This window comes from Thalia democratica, chromosome 3 (genome assembly GCF_965202585.1).
Source record: "Thalia democratica chromosome 3, ktThaDemo2.hap1.1, whole genome shotgun sequence".
NCBI classification, from domain to species: Eukaryota; Metazoa; Chordata; class Thaliacea; order Salpida; family Salpidae; genus Thalia; species Thalia democratica.
In genome coordinates this window covers 42,746,705-42,763,238 of record NC_139167.1, presented here as the reverse complement: position 1 = coordinate 42,763,238, position 16,534 = coordinate 42,746,705, and the positions used below count along the sequence as shown (strand labels likewise).

The 16,534-nt window shown below is 25.5% G+C and overlaps 1 long non-coding RNA gene across 1 annotated transcript; it reads right to left on the bottom strand.

The window, feature by feature from the left end:
* Positions 1-4,660: 4,660 nt before the first annotated feature.
* On the bottom strand, positions 4,661-15,112 carry LOC145832684 (uncharacterized). Its single transcript, XR_014369727.1, has 3 exons — positions 15,086-15,112; positions 4,930-4,964; positions 4,661-4,749 (listed from the first exon to the last, which is right to left on the bottom strand). It is a non-coding gene; the product is annotated as an uncharacterized LOC145832684 (long non-coding RNA).
* Between the last annotated feature and the right edge of the window lie 1,422 nt (positions 15,113-16,534).

Below are 16,534 nucleotides of genomic sequence, written 5' to 3'. Positions count from 1 at the left end.
CCTAAAATTTAAGTTTTTGGAGCTTGAATTGTTATTTTATTACTACAGTCATTTTTAACATTTTACTTTCAGAAAGCCAGCTCACTAGTTCTTTCACTACTTTAATAATTTTGACAACAACAACACTGATACACTCACTTTATAATACTCTACTATAACTAATCAAAATACTCACCTCTTTGAAAGTAATATATCCTCATATCATCTTTGAATTATAAACTTAACATTTAAAAGAGTTTCACTTAACTGACTAAAATTGTCTAAGTATTATAAAAAACAAAAAAGGAAATAACTAAATTTTTATGAATTTATCTTTCAAGAATTTATTTTACAAACTAAGTTTCGGTCAACGACGTCGTCAGTGCTTAAATAAATTTAAAAAGATATGTGACTGTCATGGAAAATAGCATTTAAACAACCAAATAAAAATAAAAACTAATTTCTACTCAAAATTTTTACTTAAAAAACTAAACAAATTAAATTTTAATAGTAAGATTGAGTCTAAGGTAAAGTTTAAATTTTAGTTAAGTTTTAAAATCAATATAACAACAATAATAATAAAAGCTTTCTTATGTTGCTTTCTTTTTTCTTCAAATTAATTTTCAAAGTAAACATTGCTTAAGCAAAAGTCTAGTTAATAAAGTGAGCTAAGAGTTGAGGTGCATTTTAACGTAGCTGATTTTAATTGTGAAGTAACTATTGAAAATTTAAACAATCTTGTGCTTGTAATAGCTATAAAAATTTGAAATCCCGCCTTAATGCTTTATATAAAAACTTAAAGTTAAAACAAACTTTTACCTAAAAAAAAACAATTTAAATTATAATATTAAGATTGAATTTGTGGCAAAGTTTAAATTTTAGTTAAGTTTCAAAATCAAAGAACAACACAAATAATAATAAAAAAATCTGTATGTATTCTTCTATTTTCTTCTAGTTTTCAAAGTAAACATTGCTTAAATAAAATGTAGTTAATAGTGATTGGTGAGTTTAAGTTAAGATGCATTTTAATCGAGCTAATTTTTATTGTGACTTGACTATTGAAAACTTGAGTAATTTTGCTTGAATGATTAAAAAAAAAAACTTTTAGTTTTAAGAAAATAGTAGCTCCACAAAAATTTATTAAAAGCATGCATAAAACCTGTATTATGGGCAACTTAAGTTTTGAATTGGAGTTTTCGGAAGTGCGGATAGGAAAAAAAGAGCTTGTACCGTTTATTTAGGTTGTCCCTTCTGCCTGCTTTGGCGATCGCGACCTTTGCTAATATGCTAGTACTGCAAATGCTTTGTGGGTTTTTGGCTTTGCCAATATGGTGGATAATTTCCCAATCTATTTTGTAGTCAATGTTGTTAGTTTTAAGCTTCCATATATACTTCGATATTTCTGTTCCTTTCTTTTTATAGTTTTTAAAGTCACAAATATGGTTGTACCATCTTTTTTTGAAAGTGCCACCACTTGAGTCCAAATAGTTTTTTGTTTCGTTTTCCGATCTAATAGTCGCTTTAAATATTACATTTTCAAATAAGCATTTAGTCTTAAAGGGACATTTGTTTTTTGTTTGACAGTTGCAAAACGTTTCATTTTGTTCATCGTTTTTTGTTTTTGGATTAATTACTTAATATTGCTCATGCAGCTATATGAAATTTTAAAATTATTTCTGTTTATTATTTCGTTTAACTTGTGGTCTTCTTTAAAATGTTTATCTATTAGTTGCAGAAAAGCTTTACCTATACTGGTAGTTACTGACTGACAGTAGGGTAGGTTGAAGTAGATTGTTTTTCTTGTTCGTGCTTTCTTTTTGTCTTGGTGGTTTGAGTATTTAAGTTTTTGTTTGAAGTTTGAGTTGGTCAAAGCATTCTGGTATCCGGTTATTGATTCATTGAAAATTTCTTCAGTTTTTGAGAGTCTATTGAGTATTTTTTCGATCATTTTTGGTAGGTTCTTTTGATAATGGACGGGTAGTTCGAATACTTGTAAATATAATTGGTGCTATAGTTTTCTTTTTGGTATGGTTTAAATGTATTATTAGCAGTATCTAGAGATATATCTAGGAAATTACATTTAGTCGCGCCTATATCAATCGTTATTTTAAAACCGAGTTTATTAGAAGTTTTTATTGTGTTCTTTTTTAGTCTTTGGTTACTTTATCTGCTTATTATTGCGAGACCGTCATTCCTATAGAGTCCAATATCTAATTGATTAACTTAAACTCACATATTACTATTAATTACATTTTTATTTAAGCAATGTTTACTTTGAAAATCAACTAGAAGAAAATAGAAGACTACATACAGATTTTTTTATTGTTATTTGTGTTGTTCTTAGTTTTTGAAACATAACTAAAATTTAAACTTTGTTTCAAATTCAATCTTAATATTATAATCTAACTTGTTTTGTTTTTAGGTAAAATTTTGTTTTAACTATAAGTTTTTATATACAGCATTCGGGCTTGATTTCAAATTTTCATAGCTATTACAAGCACAAGACTGTTTAAATTTTTAACAGTTACTTCAAATAAAATTTAAAATAAGCTACGTTAAAATGCACCTCAACTCTTAGCTCACTTTATTAACTAGACTTTTGCTTAAGCAATGTTTACTTTGAAAATTAACTAGAAGAAAAAAAAGAAGCTACATACAGCTTTTATTATTATTATTGTTGTTATATTGATTTTAAAATTTAACTAGAATTTAAACTTTACTTTAAACTCAATCTTAATAATAAAATTTAACTTGTTTAGTTTTTTAAGTAAAATTTTGAGTGGAAATTAGTTTTTATTTTAACTTAGTTGTTTAAATGCTATTTTCCATGACTGTAACAAATCTTTTTAGATTTATTTAAGCACTGACGACGTCTTTGACCGAAACTTAGTTTGTAAAATAAATTCTTGAAAGATAAACTCATTATTTTTCCTCCAGTAGTTGAGATCTCTCTATTTGTTTTCTTAAAACCAAAACTTATAACTAATTATTTATGATGAAAACTAAATACTTGGTTTTAAATAGTACCTATTTTGTTGTGTTTTTAAACTTTACTAAAATCAAGGCTACAAACACTAAACGCTTGTTTAGAAAAAATGAAAACACAATTTAATACGACAATCAAAAAAATATTTTTCTCAAGTGTCTTTTAAAAACTTAAAACTTTTGAAAGATTTGTAATGACAAACCTTGACATTTATAATACTTGTGCAAAAACAAAAATTTATTCTAAAGAAACTCACATCGTAATAATCTACTCAAAGTTAAAATAATTCTGGAACTTGTTTTATAAATTTAGAAACTTTCGAGAATTAGTACTGAAAGATATTGAAAACTAGCTTACAAAAACCAAATACTTATTAAAAAAATCAATCTTAAGAATTTACTAAAAAAAAGGTTTTTAACTTTTTATTTAATTCAAAATTTTCAAACATAAACTGACAAAAGCTGTCACTTTGCCAATTTTACAAAAAAAAATTAGCCTGACGCGTATGAACCCTGAATAAAATAAAACTCAATGAACTAATTTCTGAACTTTTCATTACTAAATAATTAATCTATATACGTTGTAAAGAATTAAAAAACACAGGACCTATTTAATTTATGGAAATTGTTTAGCTACAATCCCAAATATTTAGTATATAACTAAATTATTTACAAAATCTTTAACATTAACAGTTTTCAAAACTACCTTGTACAATTTAGACAACACATTTTAGAACTTTAATGAAAGCTGTATTAAAAAACACAAAGTAAAAAGATACTTAACTAAAATGTGCTCACAAATTAAGCATTCCTTAGAATAGGGGTAATGGGCAACTTTTCTACTCAACGACCCAGATTTACTATTAAAAGTGTTACGTAGGTCTGACTGATTTAAAACAAGTTTTGCGGTTCATGTTATTAAAAGAAATTTTTTAAGCAAAATTGTAACGAAATAGTTATAATAAGCGCTAAATTCTTGGTACTGAATAAAAATTAAAAGAAAATTTCATAATAATTTTATATGAAATTTCAGTTTTAGCTGATTTTAACAAGTTATTTTCATTTGATTCTATTTGAATAAGATTTTATTAATCAACTGGGGATCTTGTTTAAACTAATTTAAACAAAAAAAACATTGTTTTGACAACAAAAGTAAAAACCTTGAAGTAAAGTTATTTTCAAGCTAAAAAGTACGTCGCGGGCCAGATATTCCTGCTTCGTGAGCCGGATCTGGCTCGCAGGTCGTACGTTGCCCATACCAAACACCTTGGAACAATTAAAATAAATGAGTTGCCACTTTTTGAGTCAAAAAATCTTCCCTGAGTGACCAGAAATTTCCCAGAGTAACCTTAAACTTCCTTGAGTTTTTTTTAAATTCTATAAAATTTTTATTATTTATTAAAAAATTACAATGTTAAATCTAAGAATATTGAAGAACTAGCCGTAAGGTTAAAAAATTTCTAAATAAGCACTTGAAAATAAATAAAAATATTTTTTTCAACGAAATATTGAATAAATAAATAAAAATAACTTTTTTGAACGAAATATTAAAATTACAAATAAAAATAATTTTTTTGAACGAAATATTGAAAAAATAAATAAAAATTAACTAATTTTCATTCTAGATCTAGAAAAAAATTTCCCGAAATTTTTTTAAAAATCTCAAAATTTTCCTGATTTTTTTTTAAATACTAAAACTGCCCTGAGTTTTTCTGAACTCCCTGAGTGTGTGGCAACCCTGCAATAATAAAGAAAACTCAACTTACTTGCTAGTAACATTTCAGACTGAAAAAATAAGAATTGTAAAATCAAATTATGTAAAATTTATTAATTTTTTTTTATAATACAAAATTGATATTAAAATATTATTTTGCATTAAATCAAACTAAACATTTAAAAAATTTATTTTGCATTAAAAACTTAAATTAATATATTTCCAATAAAATAAACTCTTTTAAAACTTACTACCGTATGTTCATTGTGCATTTGTAGTACTCTTGCTGCAATGTTTTTATAAAATTTACAGTTAAACTAAAATTACAACCTAATAAAAAAAGGTATAAAACAGTAAATTACGTAGATATATCTTACCTAATTGTATGGATAATAATGTTAAAGCACAACCTAAGCTTTTAAATAATTTAAGGTGTAAAATATCTAAAACGGTAGTCGCATATAGTTATCTACACATTTTTTTGAACAATAACTTTTACAAAAGCAACAAAATTCTACAAAACCAATAACCACAGCTCTTGGTACAATAATTGAATAGCTATTAAGTAAGAGTTTTAATAAAAACAAGTTTTTTAAAATAATATTTTGATTGTAAGACTTAATTTACAATAAAAAATACAACACAACTAACTTTCTTTCTCATTTTTCCCCTTTAAATATATTAAATATTTTCATAAACTTTTAAAGTTCAAGTATTTCTTACCAAGGTTTAAGGCCATAGGGAAGTGGTAAGTCATATTTTTAAGTTTTTTTCATAGATGCTTTTTATCGTTTTAAGAAATTCGAACTATATTTTAAGATATGACCAGTCAAAGTCGGGCCGCATAATAGGTTCCCTATGGGAAGGGAAAACTAAAACAGCAACAAAAAAAAAACTTTATTTGAAATCTATCTCCTCCTACATTTTTCAAGCAATCTTCTTCAAACTTTTGCAGTCTAATCTTTCTACAACAACAATAAAAAAACGTTACTTTGGACTTCAAAAAAATTTAAGTAAAACTTTTTTTTTAGTCATTAAATTTTTATTTTTTTAAATTATTTAAATTCATAAGTAAAATTTTTTTCTTATAATATAAGGACCATTTCCTGAAAATTTGAATAAGATTGCTTAAAAAATGAAGGAGATAGATTTTTAGTGATTTTTAAAATTTCCGAGAAAATTGACCCCAAAAAATTTGCGGTCCATACGTTTGTATCAGAAACTTTTTACAAAATATAAAATATCTCAATAGTTAAATGATATGAATTCTATATAAACTGGCTTGTAGTTTGTACTTAAAGCTTTCATATAAAAGCCAAAGTTATTTTTTGTAAAAAAAAGTGTTGGACCCCCCTATAGCCTTAACATTGCAATTTTAAAAATATTCTACTAACTATCAAGATATATAATTATTATTTTTACTACTATGTGTAGTTTATATCAGTAGTCGGCACGCTACTTCGAATCCGTGAACCCTAAATCATAAAATTAAAATTCTGTGCACCCCAATTTTTATTCTTTAGCGCCGCTAGTGTTAGATATATGTCAACACATATAATCGTTTTTTTACAAATAATTAGGTAACACCCAGTTAATTTTTACACGCTAACTTTAAATTTACCAGTTTACCCTATCCAATTCAATAAACTTTTAATATCGATGATCTAATTTTTACAAAAATATTTTATTTGCTTTACCCAGGTCTAAAATACTAACTAGAATTTTTACATAATGTAACAGAATAGAACTAGGAGAGTACGTAAATGGTCGTTTTATTGACAACAAAATGGTCAATTAGATATCAAGGTTGAATATGTCTTAAATGCAAAAATATTTTTAAAAAATTCATGTATCCCATAATAAGCTTAATGTACCCCTAAAGTCTTGTTCACCCTAAAAGAAATTTCATGTACACTAGTGTGCACCAGTGTACACCGTGCCGACCACTGGTTTATATTAACATAAGCTTTAAAAAATTATCTTTATCAAATATCAAAAAAATTTATTCAACAAATCGATATATTTAAAACTCAGTTTCGAATTAAACTATTCTATTTAAAAACAAAACTTACCAAAGCTAAACTTTCCTCATCAGCTGTATTATTAAACTTGTTTTGAATAAAACAAAAAACTGTTAACACAAAAGATTTATAACAGATCTTTTTTTTTTTTGTAGTATTTTAAAAATTCATTTTAGCTTTACTTTTATAAACCAAAAATGTATACTATTTAGATTCGTTAATACAAAAATGTCTTCCATCCTTTTTGTTTGCCTAGCCACATTTTGAATATAAATATTTACACGGTTCAAAAAAACTTCTCTTCATTAATTTAACTTGATAAGAATTAAATAAAATACAACAGTATGAGTACAAAATTTATTTATATTGTTACAACTTTGTAAACATTATTAAAAAACAACGAGATACAAACAAATGTAACATTATCATCGTACTAATTAGTAATGTGCAGTAACATATCTTAGAATTCTTTTTGTCTAATCAAACAAAGTATGAATATCATTCAATTCTTAACAAATAGAGCCATTAAGATCTGCACGGCTGAATGCTTAGATAATACAAGTATACATAATTTTTTTCTTTCATCAGGTTATCCCAAAACAGTCATCAGAAAGACAACTATAACCCTCACCTCTTACAATATCTTCTCTTAAATTAATTGGCTCAGGGTTTATAGTTGGTATGTGGTAACCAGCGTCCACACCATCTTTAGCATCAGTAACTAACCTTAAGCGGTCGTATACTGACACAGGTATGGATTTCTTGCTGCTAGTGCTCATACTCAAATATAGGTGATTAGTGTTACTAATCGTGTTAGTGAGTGTGTGTTACAATTAAACGTATTCTACAAAAAGTCTAACATAACCTAGCCTTTAATTTAGTGCTAGATATACAAGTTACGCTTAACTAGGTTAAATTCTAGTAAGTAAACAAATATGAATTAACACTCAATGTTTATTGTACAATGTATGTAAAAATCTACGATCTTAGAAAAGAAACTAAGCGACTCGCTAATTGAAAATTAAGAAGATTAGCAAGAATATGAACCAATGCCCAATAACAAAATAATGCTTAGTAAACGACTCAAAAGTACGTCTTAAACATAATCGAAAGTAGTGCTCGAAAAATAAACACATACGCATACCCTACGAGAAAACAAGTTAATGCTAACTAATATTAACGCTAAAGCAACCACGCTACGGCTACCACGACTCAACTACCACGCTTGATCTCTCTCGCGGTGATTTTTATACCGTTTTCGCGTTTTTTATACTCTCTTCAGAGCGGTATGTGCAGATATCATTACAACAACTAAGTCAACTCAGATCAAATATGATTCGCTTACCCTCATTCGGTCCACTATCCTTACCCAGTCTACCTCTGCCTTACTTTCATTGGTAAAAACTCAAACAGGTTGGCTAGGCAAGCTTCTAGACTAGCTATTAAATCGAGCCTTAATAGCGTTTCGTTAACCTACCGTCCACTTAACAGAGTAAAGAAAGAAGCCACACCTGCTCACGAATTAAGTTAAGTAGTATACGTTTTTAGTTATCATCGTGGCAATGACTACGTGAGTTGTACATCTTAACGTTTCTATGTCATACGAGAGCAGCATGTAACGAAAAAGCTAAAACATTATTCTTAATGGCGACGTAAATTTTAAAGCTGAACAATAATCTATCCACGAAAACCTTCTCAACAATCTTTATTGTGCTGAGAACTACAAGATGTTTACTGAATAGCTTATATAAATAGTGGGCATTTTAGTGCTCTTGTAACGTTAAGCTATTTTTCCCAAAAGGACAAAATAGTCATAAAACTTTGTGAGCGCCAAAATAAGTCTTCAGTTGGGTAGTTGTTGAGTTAGAGATTTGGAGTGATTGTATTTTGCAAAATTAAAATTATCTTTATCTGCAAGAAGGAATATTTAATAGAAAAGCAACTCTTAGTTTTTAAACGTTCTCTCCTTACATCGTATTATTTTATTCTTTACAACCTTATAGTTAATTTCTTTGATAATAAACTTAGTATGTTTAGAGTTGTATATAATTTAATAGTGATTTTTAGTACTATTTTAGTGATATTTAAAGTTTAAGTTTTCTGTATTTATTTAAGTTGGGCCATTTAGTAATTTCATAGTTGTGTATAATTTATTAGTAATTTATAGTACTATTTTAGAGATATTTAAGGTTTAATTTTCTGTAGTTGTTAATTAATATTAAGTTTTATTTAAAATAATTGGTGTAGTTAAGTTATTGTTATTAATGTTCAGACTGATATTCATATTAGTTTTCAATCTGATATTCATATTGTATTTATAATTATATTTGATATATGTTATTAGCTACGAGTGAGAGACACTTAACTACACGTAGTCAAGAAAAAGATACTAGCCAGAGCCTTGCAACCATTAGAAGTAACTCTGAGGCAGTACCTGTTCCGCCGGTGCTACCAGGCCTTCCGAGCGGACACACTTACTGTTTTCGATTTTTATAGTGTTTTATTTTTTTTTCCGTTTTAAGTAAATTTTTGATAATTTTAATTCTACTAATTCTATTTTAAAGATACAATTAATTTAAAACAGTATGCAACTACTTAATCCAAAAATTAAACCTTTACACAGACTATTTACAATTAATTCTTTATGACGTAAACAGTTTTACCTCAACTTTCAGAAAAGTTTTATGCTTAAACAAATTTATACTACACTACACTAATGTCAGTTTATAGCAACTTCATTCTGTTGAGTGCTAAAAGAAATTTATAAACAAACTTTTTAAACTTTCAAAATTAGTAATTTATATATAAACTTTTTAACAAAAATAGTTACCAAAACAAAACTTTTTAAAAATCTAGGATTTATAAGTGTACTTAGATGTATCAGTCTAACTACTAAGATATGACCTACTAAGACAAAACCACGCTTGACAGCTAATAAATTGTGTTCTGTTAAATAGAATTAGTAAAATTAATAAATTTATATTGCACATTTGTTTCAAGTTTTAAATAATATAAATAATGGGAACGGGTCAAAATTGCACGAAGGGTCAATTTTTTACGAAGACAAATTTGCACGATGGGACAAAATTTCACGAAGACAATTTTGCACGGAGGGTCACTTTTGCACGAGAGTAATAAAAAAAACAGAAAAAAAAAAAAAAAAATCATAAAAAAAAGTAAAAGATAAGTTAATAAAAAAACAAAAGTTACTGACCGAGGGTAAGGGTTAGGGGTAACAGTGATGGTAAAAATAATAAAATAACCAATAAAAAATATTATTAAAAAAACAAGAAAAGTTAAAAAAAAAGCTACTGACCGAGGGTAAGGGTTAACAGTTTTAGTAAAATAATAAAATTCAAATAAAATAATTAATAAAAAAAAGTTACCGACCGAGGGTAATAGTGATAGTGAAATAAAAAAACTATATTAATTAAAAAAAATTCAGCCCGTGCAAAACTTTCCCCTCGTGAAAAATTGTTTTCGTGCAAAAGTACCGTCGTGCAATTTAGTCCGCTCGTCCAAATTTGACACCTACCCATAAATAATAAGTACAAATTCGGTCACTAGCGATAAAATAACTCGACTAAAAATTTTCGGGTTCAAAGTGATAAGAATAAAAGTTATATGTTTTTATGTATTTTAATATAATATTAAACTAATAGAAACGAATGCTATTTAGTTTTTAAATATTAAACTAACATCTTTTTTTGAACTTTCCAATAAAGTCATTAAGTTTTTTTTTCGAACTAGACGTAGTAACTTCCTATAAATGAGTTAAACAAATTTTAAACTTTTATATAACTTATTTAAAAATTTAATTTACCAAAACATAAAATATTTTTCCTGTCAACTTAAATTAAAAAAAAACTATGTCTTTGAACTAAATTAGGTAAAGTTTACATCGTAACTGAAAGCAAAATTAAAAAACCAATAACCGATTACGTTATTTTATTATTGGTTAATTGAAAGTTATTTGAAAAATAATAAAAAAATATATATACTTTGTACTTTTTGCAAAAAAACAAAAAACATATTACATATTTTTTACACTTAAGATATAAAGCTTTTATGTGGTCGTCAGACTGTGTTTATTATTTGAAATTTTCTATTTATACAAAATAAATACATGACAAAATGATTCATTTTTCTTTATTTATTTTATTAACTAATAACTGACATGATTTAGGTGTAAACTAAAATTCAAGTGTTTCTTAATTATCCCAAAATTAATCAACTTAAAATATACAGGATCCCAACTTAAATTTCAAAAAAAAAAAATAATAGGGAAAAACTATGAGTTTTAAACGTTACGAACATGTTTTTACGGTACATAAAATATATATTATGTCATTAACTGTTTAAAAGCTTAGTCTTAATTAAATTTACGAAAGTTCGAGGATTTTCGAGCTCTAATTTCAAATAAATTAGCAAACTTTAGATAAATTGTACTTAATATAAACTATGAAAATTTTTATCCGCTAGTTGGCGCTATGAGTCATAGTATTGTACGGAGATTGCAAAGATTTAGATTAAAAAAATAACTAAACCTTTTTTTACGCGGTGCTTTTTTTATGGTTGACGATTCAATTTTAAAAGTCGATTTATAGGGATTTTTCAGAATATTGCAAATTTATAGGGAACTATAGGGAAGTGGGAACCCTGAATACATTGTGCACATTCTTTTTATAAAGACATTTGAAATTTAGTGAAGAAAAACTTGAACTTACCTTTCTTTTATCCACATCCATTGAAGCTAAAATGTGTTTATTCTTTAGTTATGTTAAAGATATAAATAACAATACACACATATTTTGTCTAAATCAGTCTGTTTTTACCAACAACAGTTAGCTGATTTTCTTTACTATTTTTTTAATTTCAACTTTCAATTTATTTCTTTTAAATTCTCATTTGTTTCAAATTTGAACCTTTTTTACTTGATCATTTTAAATTTTTACGTTTCTAACTAAACTATTTTTAACTTGGCATGTTTCTGGCTATTTAAATTCTAACTTTATTGTTTCATGCATTTGTCTCTAAGTGAAAATTTAACTGTTTAACAACTAAAAAAACTAAATTAGGACTTATATAAAACAAAATTTGAATTTAACATAACCCATATCAAAAAAAACACAATTCAATTTATATAATTATTTGAATTATATAATCAAAAATCTTGGCTTAGTCAACAAGCTAAAAACTAATAAATATACAAAGTAAGAAAAAAAAAACACATTAGGTTAAAAAATACAGAACTAGATCAAGTTAAAAACTTACCAAATTACAAAAAATCAAGTTGGAAACGAGCAAGAAAAAAAAAGAATTTAAAATGATTATATTAGAAATGTAAGAGATTGAAATGGCTGCAAGATAGATAGATATGAACAGCTCCAGTATTTTTGTTACTAAATTTTTTTTTTAATAGTTTTTTTGTTAAACTTGATACGAGCATTTGAAAGTTATGCTAATAACTTTTTATTAAAACTTAGCCGGCATAAAAATAGCTTATATATGAAATGATAAAGAACAAATAAATTTGTATGAACTAAAAGTATTTTATTCAATACATTTATAAAGTTTTAAACGTTGAAACAAAAGTTTTTATAAAAAATGTAGAATAGATGCTAAATTAAGTTTCATACATTTTTTATTACTGGCTATAAACTTTCATAGCAATCCTTAATCAAATAACATTTATGTCTGATTTATATACAAATTTTAACTTTAAATAAAATGTGTAAGCTTTTGTATTTATTTCAACCTCTAAAAACCATATTATTTCATACAGATAAATGAATTTTACAATTAATTGTCATAACATATTTAATTTTTGAAACTTAGGTAAAATCTTAAATCAAATGTTAAAAACCATATATTTTAAAATTAAAAACTTCATGTTTTTTTATCAAGCATATCTAATTATAACGGATATAGAAAAGATATTAATTATAACTTTTCCTGCTAAAAGATACTAAGTACCACGTAACATCCCTAAATTAACTGTTACTAAGATTTAAACAAAGAATTTTATGTTTTATATAAATTGTTTATAGCTTACAAAAATATTATCTGATATTTTTTACTACTGTTAGCATCCAACAAACTATAGGAATCAATTTATAAAACGTAATAAACTTAAAAAATTCAAATTTTGCACCTTAACTTATTATCAAAGGTAACATTAGAGTAATCTATTATATGATTTGAAGCAAATTTATTTGTTTACAATATCTCCCCGATAACAAATAAAGGCTTTACGAAGTAGTAGTTGAAATTATACTTCAAAAACAGATATAGAAAAAAAAATTTACTTTTACCTCGAGGAAATATAGAATACTTAGAAATAAATTCAAGAAGAAGATTTAATAATGTTATTACACATGTTTATCTTTGTCAGATAGATTTAAATTCAAAGTAATATCTAGTACAATCTTCATCTAAAGCTAATAAGCATTAAGGCCATAGGGGGGGTCCACTTTGTTTTTTACAACTTGATCTTATTTTGCAGAATTTAATCTGAGCTATCAGACACTTTTAACCGCTTAAAAAAACTCAAAGTAACTTTTGAGATATAAGCGATCAAAGAAAGGGCGTTCAATAGGTTCCTTATGGAAGGCGAAAACTAAAAATGCAAAAAAAGACTATTTCACTAAAAATCTATCTCCTCCTTTATTTTTTGAGTAATCTTTCTCAAATTTTTACAGAATGTGTATCATTAAACTTTAAAGAGATCTATTGTAGGATTTTTTTTAATTTTGAGTAAAAAAAAATTATTGTCAAAAAACTACCCTTTTTTTTAGGTTTTGTGGATAAAATTTTTATTTTTCAAAATTTCAAAAATTCCAACATTCAGATTCTTCAAAATATTAAAAGGAACATTTCCTGAAAATTTGAAGTCTCTAGGTCAAAAAATGAAGGAGGAGATAGGTTTTTAGTGAATTTTTAAATTTCCGAGAAAATTGACCCTAAAAAATTTGCGGTCCATACGTTTGTATCGGAAACTTTTTACAAAAAATAAAATATCTCAAAAGTTAAATTATATTTTTGAATTCTATAAAAACAGGCTTGTAGTTTGTATTTAAAGCTTTTATATAAAAGCCAAAGTTATTTTTTGTAAAAAAAAAAGTCGGACCCCCCCCTATGGCCTTAATTGTAGCCAAATTAATTATTTACCTTTAAACAAACTCTTTATTTCTATTATTTTTTCATTATTGGTTACATAAAAACATCGTATAACCGTTGAAGGGCATAGGAGGGTTAACACCTTTTTTTTTGAAATTTGATCTTATTTTATATAGTTTTTACTAAACTACAAGATGCTTTTTACAAATTTTAAAAATGCAAAATAATTTTTGAGATATAGCCGGTCAAAAAACCCCCTATGCCCTTAATCATTTTACTTGAACATTTTTAAAAAGTACAATTTTCAAATAATGCTTTACATACTTTTGGTTAATCTATTAGCATTAAAAGCAGATGAGCATTAAGCTACTAATTTATCATGAAATTAGGAAATCAAGTTCTAAATATTTAGTAAAAGAACAATAATAATAACAAATAAAACAGTATTATTTCTTTATTACACCAACACATGCTTCTGTGTGTTAATGGGTTAACACGCTTCAAAGGAGCTATGAAAATCAATAAACTACTCTACTAGACTAGACTACCTATTTGTTAAAGAAAATTCAATAATTTAGATTACAGTCTTTTTACTTAAATAAAGTTTTAATAATAATTGATCAAATAACATTGTAGTCGAGGGTTTCATGTAGCGAGTAAAAACGCAGTGATAACCTTTTACGTACAAAAACTTAAACTAGATTTTGATTTTTACAAAAATTAGTTAACTACAGGTTGTCAAAAAATAAGCAAAACTTGTTCTGCGATACAACTGATTATTTATATTCTTTTTTTCGGTTGTTTCGTGTTTGAAACTATCTACACTATCATGAGCTTTATTTACAAATTATCGGTTGTATTAGTAATTGCTAACAAAAATTTGCTCAATAAAAATACTACTTTTCTAAACTTTTAAATAAGAATAAATTTAATAAAGACTTTATGTGGCAAGTAATATATTAAATAGAATATTAATTTTGTGTAATATATTGGCTTGAAATATTAGTAGCATATTTAAGTATGATCATTGGTTAAGTTTTTGTTTTATATGAATTAAGTACAAGTAATATAAAAAACAAAAAAAAACTTAAAATTTCTAATACAAAATTGTATTACATGCATATTTTGTTTACATGCATATTTGTAATAAATATTAACTCTTAATTCTTCTTAAAAGTTATATGTTTACTGTCCAGTTTTTAAATTACTGGTTTATTCGTTAAATAGTTAAATATAAGATAAAAAGTTAATACAAAGTGTAACAAACTTTCTGATACATTTGAGCTAACATTCGACCCTTTAAACAAATGATGGTTTAAATCATTATGACTAGATTGTTCTTCTAAGATGTAACTAGACCTTTTTGTCAATACTTGACGTTGTTTTAACAAAGAATCAGTTTGTGTTTGAAAATCTTGCTTTGGGGACTTTCCTTTTACCAGTTCTTTAAAACTTTTGTTTACAACCTGTAAAATGTTATAACTTTTGTTGTAATTACCAAACTATATTATATTAATAAGCAACAATTTCTACCAATAAGCAACAAGGTATAACTAAATGATAATGGCTTGATTAATTTTTTTTAAGAAATAAAAATAAATTATCATTAGGAAATAACTAACAAAGTTGCCACTTTCAAACTGTTTTATGTATAAATTCGTTACCATAAGTAATGAAAGCTTTTTCAAATTAGCTTGAACTAATAGCTGTAACTAAAATATGGCTAGATTGGTAATCTAAATTATAAAATTTACTGGTATTTGTGTTTAAGTAATAAAAATGAATACTAATGTTTATTGAACAATAAAAAAAGCGATGAAAAAGTTTGGTGTAAGAACCTGGCGTACAAAGGAATCTTTCGGATATCGAGTCGTACACCACATGCTTATAAAATTTCTACGAGCTATTATACATAATTTTTATATCATCTAAATATTTAAATTTTTAGTAATAAAAATGAATCAATCAATTAAACGAAATGAAAGAGAAAAAAACTTAACGAAAATTAACTAAACTTTGTGTTTAAAAATGTACTTAAAAACTCTTCTAATAACACAAGAACTAAAAGTTATTTAATAACTTTAAATTAATATATAAAAGGTGATTAACAATACTAATAGCAAACATGTGAATACTTGAATGATAAATTACAACTTCTTTAAAGAAGGTAAAAATGTAGTACACTGAAATATATTTACGTAAAATTTTATCAGTATTTTGTACTAAAAGAGTAATTTTTCTTTTTTATTTAATAATTTTACTTGAACAATAAAAATAGTTTTACATTTAAATATATAAATAACTATTGGATAATTTTTAAAGAATTTTACCGCAACTGAACTTAACTTTTATAAATAAATATGAAGATAATTACTGTAACATTAATGCACATAATTAGAAAAAATAATAATGAAAAATAATAATAACAACAACAAATTTCCTTCTTTTTCAAAATATTCTTTTCTAAATTTTGAATACTTGTCTAAGTCTAAAATTGTAATAATAGAAAGCAAACAATATTTGTAAACATAACAAAGATATTTTTTTTTCCTTAGAAAAAGAGATTTTTTAACAAAAGTTTGCTTGAAAAAGTTATCTCAGCTCACTAAATAAATACTTAAATTTCTGTTAAAGTAATAAATCTATAACAATTTCTTTCACGTTGGCATGCTAAAAAGAAAAATAGTTTGTAATGATTCTGAATTTAATTCAAAAC